The following is an 11,296-nucleotide window of genomic DNA, read 5'->3' as shown; positions in this document are numbered from 1 at the left end:
AAATACTTGTCTTTAGTGGAATTTGCCTATAATAATAGCTACCACTCTACTATTGAGATGGCTCCCTATGAGGTTTGTATGGTAGAAAATGCAAGTCCCCATTGTGTTAGGAAGAGGTTGGTGAGAGAAAATTGTTGGGACCAGAAATCATTCAGATGACATCTGAGAAGATTGATCTGATTAGTAAAAGATTGCAAACAGTACAAGTCGACAAAAGAATTATTATGACAACTCGAGAAGGAAAGTAGAATTTGAAGTTGGGGATATGGTATTTTTGAAAGTTGCCCCAATGAAAGGTGTGATGAGATTCGGGAAGAAGGGGAAGTTGAGCCCCAGATTTGTTGGTCCATTTGAGATCCTAAAATGCATTGGTAAAGTTGCCTACGAGTTGGCCTTACCGCCTACACTTGCAGGAGTGCATAATGTGTTTCATGTTTCCATGTTGAGGAAGTACATTCCGGATCCTTCACATGTTTTGAACTATGAGCCACTCAAGATCAAAGACAACTTGACTTATGAGGAAGTTCCAATCCAAATTCTTGACCGCAAGGATCAAGTGCTACACACCAAGACCATATCATTGGTTAAGGTCCTTTGGAAGAACCACACAGTGGATGAGGCATCTTGGGAGCGAGAAGATGAGATGAAATCAAATTATCCAGAGTTATGTTGTTCGTTAATGAAGGTACGTACAATTTCGAGGATGAATTTTTTTTTTAAGGGGGGAAGGATGTAACACCCCATAATTTTGATACCAATTTAATTACCATGCGTAAATTATAAAGGAGGCCTACAATTAAATGGATTAAATTGATTTGGACCTAAGATATTAAAAATAAGATAAATACTATGGGATATGAAGCCTAAATGAGATGGCAAAAGTAAATATATGGGCCTTGATAACCCTAGCTTTTTACCTTTTAAGTTATATGTGTAAGTACATAAGAAAGTTCCTTTTTGTTTTTAGCCGTAACATACGATTGAGCTGTTTCCTTTCTTCTCTATGGCTGTGCACAAGTATTTAGGTATGGTTGTCTTGCTGAAATTTTAGAAAGTTGAAAGATTTAGAGAGTGGGAATTATTCTATGGCTAATAATTGTTCCCACCTGGGTCCGTGCATTTGTTCTTTTGGTACCAAGTAAAACAACTGGAATTGGGTTCATAAACTCTAACCCTATCATCTATATTGATGGGAAAGCCGACTAGGATGATTACAATATTATAATAGGAATTATATATATATATATATATATATATAGCTGTATGGTTCTTCATGGGTAAGTGCATTTGTTCTTTTGGTACCAAGTAAAACAACTGGCAATCTAAACCTATCATCTATATTGATGGGAAAGCCGACTAGGATGATTACAATATTAAAATAGGAATTGCATATATATAGTCGTATGGTCCAGGATTTGAAATTGATTACGTATGAATAGTATGTATAGTCATATGGTCCTCCATTGACTCTATGATTGATTTGGCAGAACTATATTATGTGGCTCCTACTTTTGACTAATAGATATAAATATTAGGTTAATCAGATATATATATATATATATATATATATATAGATATCATGTGGGTTTTAAGGAATAGTAGAATATATGATGGTTAGACCTATAGTGAATTGTTAGAGTTTTATAGAGTTGCAGTATAATCATGCTTATTAATGGATAGTAAAAATACGTGAAATAGAACAATTAGATTAAAGCTGAAAGTGAACTGAAGAGTTACGTAAATAAATGTAAAATTTTGGAAATATCAGTGTTGTCTAAGATTATATTGTCTAAGTATGAAAACAAATTTTAGTAGGAAATTCATGTATTGATGGACCTATTTTTGGTGTTGCTAGGCTCTAATTCTATTGATTCATTGTGACTCAAGGGTGATTGATTCCTTTTATTTTGCAACTAAGAGGTAAGTGGTGTTTACTAATTTTGGGGGTTTTCCCAAAACAGTGTTGATTATTAAACTATTTTATATCAAAGAAATATTTTGATATTCTATATATAAATGGATATTTTACAAATGTTTGATGTGCACATTGATTATTCATTTTATGAAAAACTTGTGGGACAACCTAAATTTATTTAAACTTATATGTGTGAATATATCTTTATATTTTTGAGAATTATGAATGGATTATTTTGTGAGCATATTGAATATGTTTTGAAACCTATGACAAGTCGTGATTAGAAGCTCAGTATGGTATTTAGTCCTTAGTAAGAGACAATCATACTACAGCTAGTCCTTAGCAAGGGACGATCCTAAAAAAGGGGACAGTGCACATTTGATAACTTTTTAGCAAGGGAGTATACTATTGAGGATCCAAAAAGGAAGCTCCTTAGCAAGGGAGTGCACCTTTAGGTTCCAAAGGAGCCTTCCTTAAGAAAAAGGGATGAAAACGAGGTTCTAGTCCTAAAAAGGGACAGCACAACCCTGTCAAAGGGGCATAAACGTTGACCATGAGAAAAACCTAGGAAATTGTTTATATGATGGTATATATATTATGATGGCTAACAATATAAAGATATTATTTTTTTTTACATGAAATATTTGACGACAAAATATTGATGAGTTACAAGTTGTGAATTTGTTGACAAAATATTGATGAGTTACAAGTTGTGAATTTGTTGAAAGATTTATTTATTTGAAAGGTTTGTTCCCACACCCCAATGTTAGTGAATTCCACTTATTGAGTCATCACCCCCCTTTATTTTCCCTTATAGATACATTAGAGGAATTATTGGAGTAGAGACTAGTGGAAAACAACAGTCATGAATTATTTTGTAGAATTGAGGAGTTTATTATGATTTTTATGGCATTAAACTTTGTATTGGAGAATTATTTTGAGGATGTTTTATCTTTGGTGGATTAGAGCTCTGACATTTATAATGAGATTTTAGATTGCTGGTTTCTTTCATTTAATATTTTTATGAATTATTCAAATTAAATATACTTTTATTGCTTATGACTTTGGGGCGTTACAATTGTGATATTAGAGCTTAGGATATGATTCTATAGACACTTGAAAACTAGGTCATGATCCTGTAGACAATTGAAACTAGGTTATGATCTTGATTTTTTTTTTTTTTTTTTTTTTTTGTCAGAGCATTTGGTATTTAGGTTATGTTTGATGAGATATTTTAAATAATTTTGGTAATGTTATTTCTTATGTTTAGTAGTAATAATTGTTGCACCGTCTATATTTCTTGATTTCCTTGTTATCTAGGTATCATGCCACTCAAAAAGAAGAGAGTAGCTAATTCCAATAGTGAGGAACCTATTGTTAATTTGCGAAGGCCAACCAAAGCAAGGGTTGATACTGAGGCTGAAGTCACTCAAGACATGAGAAATAATGAACGTCCTAGGGTGACACGCATTGATCCTTTGGATGAAGCTGTTGCCCGACTGTTGGACAAGTTGGCCCATGTTACTAGTAGAGGCCTTTTCCCCCATTACTGTGTGCTTTGGGGGAGAACAAAACTGTGAAGGGTATGAGGCCCCAAAGCAGACAATATCTACACATGTGGAGTGGGGTTGTTACATATTGATTATGATCTATTACATATTTATCTTTATTTACTTTTTCACTTTGTTTCAATTGTAAGGAAGATACAGACATGGATCTATATTTTGGAGAAAAATATACTTATAAAAATATATTATTGTGATGTGTCCTAGTTGGTTTTGTTAGGTACTAAAGTTTAGGATTTTATGTATTTAGAACTCTAATTTGTATTGTTGGCAAACCATGATCAAAACAATGTGTTTAGAAGTGTTTAAGGCTAGCTCAAAGTTGTGCGTCTATGTAAAGTTGGAATCGAGTTAAAGCAGGAAAGGATTGTGCCTTTCGGCCTGGCTCGATCGATCGAAGCTCGGGCAGAATGTTTTTCTGCAGATTCGTCCAACTCAGTTCTAAGTGTTTTAAAACGTTTTTAGGGTTTCTTATTTGTCCTAAGTATAAAAGGCAAACCCTAGCCACGTTTTAGTGTTGCTCATATTTGCAGTTTGTGTAAATCTCTTGTGAGATCTAGAGGAACTTTCCTTTACACAAACTTAATGATCAATTCAGTTGCTACCATTAAAGTTTAAAGAAAACACAAGTGGGTGTGCTTGTAGCTGGTGGTGAATCCAAGAAAGAAGGAGTCCGTGGATTCGGAGCTTGCACATGGTCGTGTCAGTAAGTTCTACTGGTTGGTAGCAATAAGAAGTCGAGCATGTCTGTAAGGAAGATACAAACATGGATCTATATTTTGGAGAAAAATATACTTATAAAAATATATTATTGTGATGTGTCCTAGTTGGTTTTGTTAGGTACTAAAGTTTAGGATTTTATGTATTTAGAACTCTAATTTGTATTGTTGGCAAACCATGATCAAAACAATGTGTTTAGAAGTGTTTAAGGCTAGCTCAAAGTTGTGCGTCTATGTAAAGTTGGAATCGAGTTAAAGCAGGAAAGGATTGTGCCTTTCGGCCTGGCTCGATCGATCGAAGCTCGGGCAGAATGTTTTTCTGCAGATTCGTCCAACTCAGCTCTAAGTGTTTTAAAACGTTTTTAGGGTTTCTTATTTGTCCTAAGTATAAAAGGCAAACCCTAGCCACGTTTTAGTGTTGCTCATATTTGCAGTTTGCGTAAATCTCTTGTGAGATCTAGAGGAACTTTCCTTTACACAAACTTAATGATCAATTCAGTTGCTGCCATTAAAGTTTAAAGAAAACACAAGTGGGTGTGCTTGTAGCTGGTGGTGAATCCAAGAAAGAAGGAGTCCGTGGATTCGGAACTTGCACATGGTCGTGTCAGTAAGTTCTACTGGTTGGTAGCAATAAGAAGTCGAGCGTGGGGACTTGTAAGTCTTATTGTATGAACTTCGATTCTTTCAAGATAGTGGATTCAAGTTTACCTTGAGGATAGTTAGGTCAAATCCTCCCTAGGTTTTTACCGATTTGGTTTCCTAGGTGATCATATCTTGTGTTATTTATTTTCCGTTGCTTTGCATGATTTGATATTTTATATTGTGTTAACCTAGACTTGTTTAATTGGACTAAGTAACAACTTGGCTAATTACCTAGGTTTAACTAATTGTTTAAGGGGTTTAAAAACTATCAAGTGGTATCAGAGCGGGTAGCTCTTTTGTTGTTGATCCTTTGTTCACTGAGCTGATCTTTGACCCCTGTTGTCATGGAACATGGACACTCTCTAGTTATTCCTCTTCACTTTGATGTGAATAATTATGCTTACTGGAAAGTAAGGATGAAAACATTCCTGAAATCCATTAATGAGAGAGTGTGGAACTCCGTTGAATACGAATGAGAGAAGCCTACTACTCCTGTTAGTGAGTGGGAAACTTCTTAAAAAGAAGCAGCTTCGTTTAATAGTAAGGCTATGAATGCGATCTTTAACGCTGTTTCTATGGAGGAATTTAAGAGAATCTCTAATGTTGAGATCGCTCATACTGCTTGGAATATCCTCCAGACTGTGCATGAAGGCACAAAGGCTGTCAAAATAAATAAATTGCAGCAATTGACTTCTAAATTTGAAAGCATTAGGATGTTTGATGATAAATCTTTTGATGAATTCTATGCTAAATTGAATGATATTGTTAATTCTGCTTTTAACATGGGTGAAATCTATGATCAACCTAAAATTGTTAGGAAGATTCTTAGATCTTTGACTGAAGACTTTAGACCCAAGGTGACTGCCATTACTGAAAGCAAGGATGTGGACTCCATCCCTGTTGATGAACTTGTAGGATCTCTTCAATCCTATGAGTTGGATCTACCCAAAATTACCAAATCCAAATCAATAGCTCTTAAGACAGCTGATGATGTTGAAGGTGGTGGATTTGATGATGAGCTTTCTATTACAGAGATTGCCTACCTTGCCAAGAACTTTAGAAATTTTCTCAAGAATAGTAATAGAAAGGCAAGAGGCACAAACACTGCTGAACCTAGAAATTTTAGGAAGCATGATTCCACTAAGGTTAACAACAATGATAAACCTAGAGAAAGAGTAGGTCAATCTTCCAATAATTCCTTGGGCTCTCAGTGTTTTGGATGTCAAGAGTATGAACACATGAAATCTGAATGTCCAACCTATTTGAAGTCTAAGGGTAAGGTTATGGCTGTAACCCTTAGTGATGGTGAAGTTTCTGATAATGAGTCTGATTGTGATGAGGATGGAAACTTCATTGCTTTCACCGCTACTACTGTAGTTGATGAGAGCATATCTGTTGAAGAGAACCCTTTTGATGGGGAACTCTCTGAAGATGCAGATCTTCAAGAGACCTATAATAAACTTTGCAAAGTTGCTGCAAAGGATGCTATGAATGTTGAACTTGGCCTGAAGAAAATTGAATCTCTTGAGCTTGAAAAGAAAAATTTGCTTGTTAAACTGTTTGATGCTAATGATCTTTTGAACAATGTGAAAACTGAAAATATGCTTTTGCTTGATAAAGTTAAATCTTTGGAACTTGATTTATCTGTTGCTAGATCTGCTAGTTCTAAACTTGATCAAATGCTGAGTGTTTAAAAGTCTTCTTCTGACAAAACTGGATTAGGTTATGTTGAAAGCATCTCTGTGTCCGCTCCCCATTCCACAAAGTTTGTTCCTTCATCTTCTTCTTCTGAACCTTCCGTGAGTGCGATAGTGAGTGAAACTGTCAAACCCCCTGTGAGTGAGGTTGTTAAATCCTTAGAAAGTTCATCATCTAGGAAGATTAGGGTTGATCTGAAAGAGTCTAAGCCTAAGAAGCCTACCCTATCTAAGGACAAGACACATGATAAGCCTGCATGGGTTTGTCACTTTTGTGGAAAGTCTGGACACATCCGTCCAAACTGCTACAAGCTGCAAGCTGCTAAGAGAGCAAACAAACAAAAAGTACCTGTGCCTCAAGCACTTGATCCTATGGTACTTATTGGTGATTTGGTAAAGGCTTTAAACCTTTATTCCAATCCTGGAGTTGGTAATCATTCTCATGTGAATAAGAACTCCAATACTCGTGGTGTATCTAAAAGGTTTTGGATGCAAAAGACTCGATCTAACTGAGTTTTTCTAACATGGTCCTTGTGCTTCATTGTTTTACCCTTTGTGACCATTGTTCTTTGGTTTTGTTTTTTTTTTGTTTGTTTTGTTTTGTTTTTTTTTTTTTTTTTTTTTTTTTTTTTTCTAGGATTTGCATAGCATAACATCCATGCATTTCATTCTAGGTGTTTTTTATTTTTTTAATATAAAATACAAAAATAAAAAAAAGGGGAAGAAAAAAGAAGCACATTTTGTTTTGTACTATTTTTCTTGGTTTTTGAGAATAAGGTTGGTCAATTTATTTTCACATAACATGCCTTTTGTACCTTGTTTAACTTTGATGAACTTATTTATTGCACTTTACTAGTTGAAACTTTGTAGTGCATGTTGTGTGGGAAAGATGTTTATGGCTTTTGATTACTATGTCTTAATCTTGAAGTCACATGTTTTTAAATGTTTGACTTGAACTTTTAGAGAAAGGCATAAATAACCATCTCACCACTGTTCACTAGCAAATCATAAACACCTTAGTGCATATCATAAGATTTTGTGCTCAAGAAAGTGTAGCACATGCACAAAAAGAACATAAGGTGAAGCCTCGGGTTAAATTGCTTAATTCTTAAAATCAAAATTGGTGTGTACTATTAGGCTTGATGCCAAACTCACATAACTTAAAACTGGTATGTATATTATGAGGCATAAATACAAGAAACTTACATGATTGCAAGCTTATGATCTAGGAGATGTGGGAGTTATATGATGTAACTCTTTAGGTGATAGTTTCTTTTAAATTCTTTGTGATGAATTTTGTAGACTTTATAATTGATTGCTATTCACATATCACCTCACATGTATCTCAAGTTTTTGCTAGTTGCACACACTACACGAGTTACTCTTTGCTAAACATTGTACATGTTATTGTGTGTGTTTATGGTCTAACCAACCAAGTTTTGCAAATACTTTGAATTTCGTGCAAAATTAATTTATTGTTGGAAAATTTGTGGAGAATGCAAGAAATTTTGTTTTTGGGAATTTGGGCTTAAAATTCTTGTTTTGAAAATCATATCATCACATACTCATGCATTTTTGTTCTTAAATTTCAATGCTTTGAGTTAATTCTAAATGTCTTTCAAAAACTGTGCTTTTTTTTTCCTCAAAATTTGGTGAGCCTCTGCCTATTTCGATCGATCCATTCTGTTTTTCGATCGATCGAAATTTTTTAAATTTGATAGAGAGAGTCTCTGTCTGTTTCGATCGATCGAGGCTGATTTTCGATCGATCGAAACTCGTGAATCAGGTTTTTTAAAAAGACAGATTGGACTTTTCAAAGTCACTTTTTCAAATAGTTTTTCAACTTTTTTCTTTCTCCGCGTTGGCTATAGGCTCCACCATCAAATTTTTTGTCGTTTTCTTTCAAGATTTTTGCAAGGTTTTTGTCCTTGAAGGCCGGTAAGTCTCTTTTGCCCTTCCTTTTCCATTTTATTTCATGATTTCATGCATTTTTCATGCATTCTTGTGGCTATTTTCGGCACTTTCAAAATATTGGGGTTTTTGATAATTCGAACCTATTTTGGTGAAATTGATCAATGGGTTTTTGTTCTATGATGCTATAATGATGTTCTTTATAGTTTAATTTGATCAATTGTGTGATTTTTGAAAAATTGGAAATTCTAGGGTTTTGAATTTGATCCGAATTGGGGATTTTGTCTAATTGGGTTAAACTGATGAAATTGGCTTATCAAATTGATGTATTTGGTTATTATTTTTGTTATTCTATCATGTGTAATGATCAATTCGTCAATATTTTTTAAATTGATCAAGTGGTTTTCCAAATTTTGGGGTTTTTGTGTTCAAACCTTAATGTTCAAGCCAATTTTATGAATTTGAACCTTTTGGACTTAATTCACTGCATTAGAACATGCATCATGTCATTTAACTTGTTCATGCATCATATAGACTTTTATTCTATATTCTGTTTTTGTACTAACTTGCAGTTTGCCCTTAGTTTTAGTTTTGTGTTTTGTTCTTTTGCTTTGTGTTTTGTCCTTATCTTAGCACCATGCCTAGGAAAACTAGAGCCAATAGGACCCCTTCCACTTCCTCTGTGTCTCTCTCTAGGTTTGAGGAGTTTAGGAATGAGAAGTGTCATGAGGCCTATGAGACTTTGAATCGTAAGCGTAAGATATGGGCTGAGCGAGTTGTGGTCTTAGATGAGCTTGATCCGGCCATTAGGGCCAATTTTGAGTTTAGAGGTTGGTTGCCTCTCTTAGAGATAGATCATCCACCCTCGACCGCCCTGATTAGAGAGTTCTTCTCGAACCTCTCTTGCCACATCTATGATTCCAACACCCTTGTTAGGAGTTGGATACGAGGTGTAGAGTTCAGCATTACCCCTCGGGTAGTGGCTGAGGCTCTTGGGGTGCCGGTTGTTCGGGAGGCTGACTATCCCTATGATGAGTCACCCTCATTAGATGTTGTCATGTCTTATATCACTGGGTCATCTATCCAGTGGGGTTTTGATCCTTGGATCACATCCGCTGAGCATACCAAGACAGCCTATCTCTTCTTTAGGATAACATGTCATTCCTTGTGGCCTATCTCTCACTTCCACACCATCCCTTTAGAGCGATGTGTGTTTTTGTATGCCTTTGTTTCTGGAGCGTCTATCAGTTTTCCTCACTTGTTCCTTCATTCTTTGAATGAGGTTCATAGGAGTTCTGTCGTAGGGCATGCGCTGATTCATCCTATTTTCATTCATAGGATTTTGCTCTTCTTAGGTCTAGAAGGGTTTCCGTCTGGTGAGCCTGTTCATGTGATTGCTCCTATAGGTGTCACCTTTCTTCGTCAGAGGGCTGCTCAGTTGAGAGTTGCTCCTTCTCGTCCTCGAGGTGCGTCATCTAGTGGTGTTCCCCCTCCTCCCTCTTCTACAAGTACTGTTGCTGCTGGGACATCCGGTGCTGGTACTGATGCTGATGTTCCTCCACCGATTACTTCGGATGATTCCGACATTCGTCGCACGTTGGATCATGTCTTGACCGTTCAGGCGGCTCAAGGACAGATTTTGGTAGATGTGCTCGATGAGATCCATGCCTTGTGTGCGGAGTTGGTGCAGTTTAGACCACCTCCCTTTTGATGATGGATATCTTGTTTGCCCTTTGACATTCTGTCACAAAAAGGGGGAGTACTTTGTAGAGTTTTTGCTTTCAAGGGGAGTTTATTTGTTTTTGGTTGGAGCTTGTGGAGTTTAGATTGTATCTAGGTGCTTCACTTTGTATTTACCATTTTTAGCTGTTACTTTGTTTTTGATGGGATATTCATGTTAGGGGGAGTTTTATATTTTGTTGGTTCTTTATATGTTTCTTGTTTCAAATTGCTTATTGATTTATATTTATGAGTTATTCATTGATATATGTCTTTATTTGTGTTTTGTTTGAAATCAAGAAGTTATTTTGTTTACTTGTATTGTTTCCACACATGCGGTTATGCATTTTGTTTAGTGTTTCAGGAAATATACAGGTTGATTCAATTGAGCTGCTATCTACACTTGCAACTAATGGATAGTAGTTAGGATTGAATTTGTTTTATAAGGGCTTTTTATTTTGTAAACTTTGAGCTTCTATTTGTGTTTTGTCACGGATTGCCAAAGGGGGAGTTTGTTAGGTTCTAAAGTTTAGAATTTTATGTATTTAGAACTCTAATTTGTATTGTTGGCAAACCGTGATCAAAACAATGTGTTTAGAAGTATTTAAGGCTAATTCAAAGTTGTGCGTCTATGTAAAGTTGGAATCGAGTTAAAGCAGGAAAGGACTGTGCCTTTCGGCCTGGCTCGATCGATCGAAAGACAGGCTCGATCGATCGAAGCTCGGGCAGAATGTTTTTTTGCAGATTCGTCCAACTCAGCCCTAAGTGTTTTAAAACGTTTTTAGGGTTTCTTATTTGTCCTAGGTATAAAAGGCAAACCCTAGCCACGTTTTAGTGTTGCTCATATTTGCGGTTTGTGTAAATCTCTTGTGATATCTAGAGGAGCTTTCCTTTACACAAACTTAGGGTTTTCAAGGAGAAGATTTATCTACACCTTGATGATCAATTCAGTTGCTGCCATTAAAGCTTAAAGAAAACACAAGTGGGTGTGCTTGTAGCTGGTGATGAATCTAAGAAAGAAGGAGTCCGTGGATTCGAAGCATGCACGTGGTCGTGTCAGTAAGTTCTACTGGTTGGTAGCAATAAGAAGTCGAGCGTGGGGGCTTATAAGTCTTATTGTATGAACTT

This window comes from Quercus lobata, chromosome 8, assembly GCF_001633185.2.
Source record: "Quercus lobata isolate SW786 chromosome 8, ValleyOak3.0 Primary Assembly, whole genome shotgun sequence".
NCBI lineage: Eukaryota > Viridiplantae > Streptophyta > Magnoliopsida > Fagales > Fagaceae > Quercus > Quercus lobata.
Note: the sequence above shows the minus strand (reverse complement) of the source record.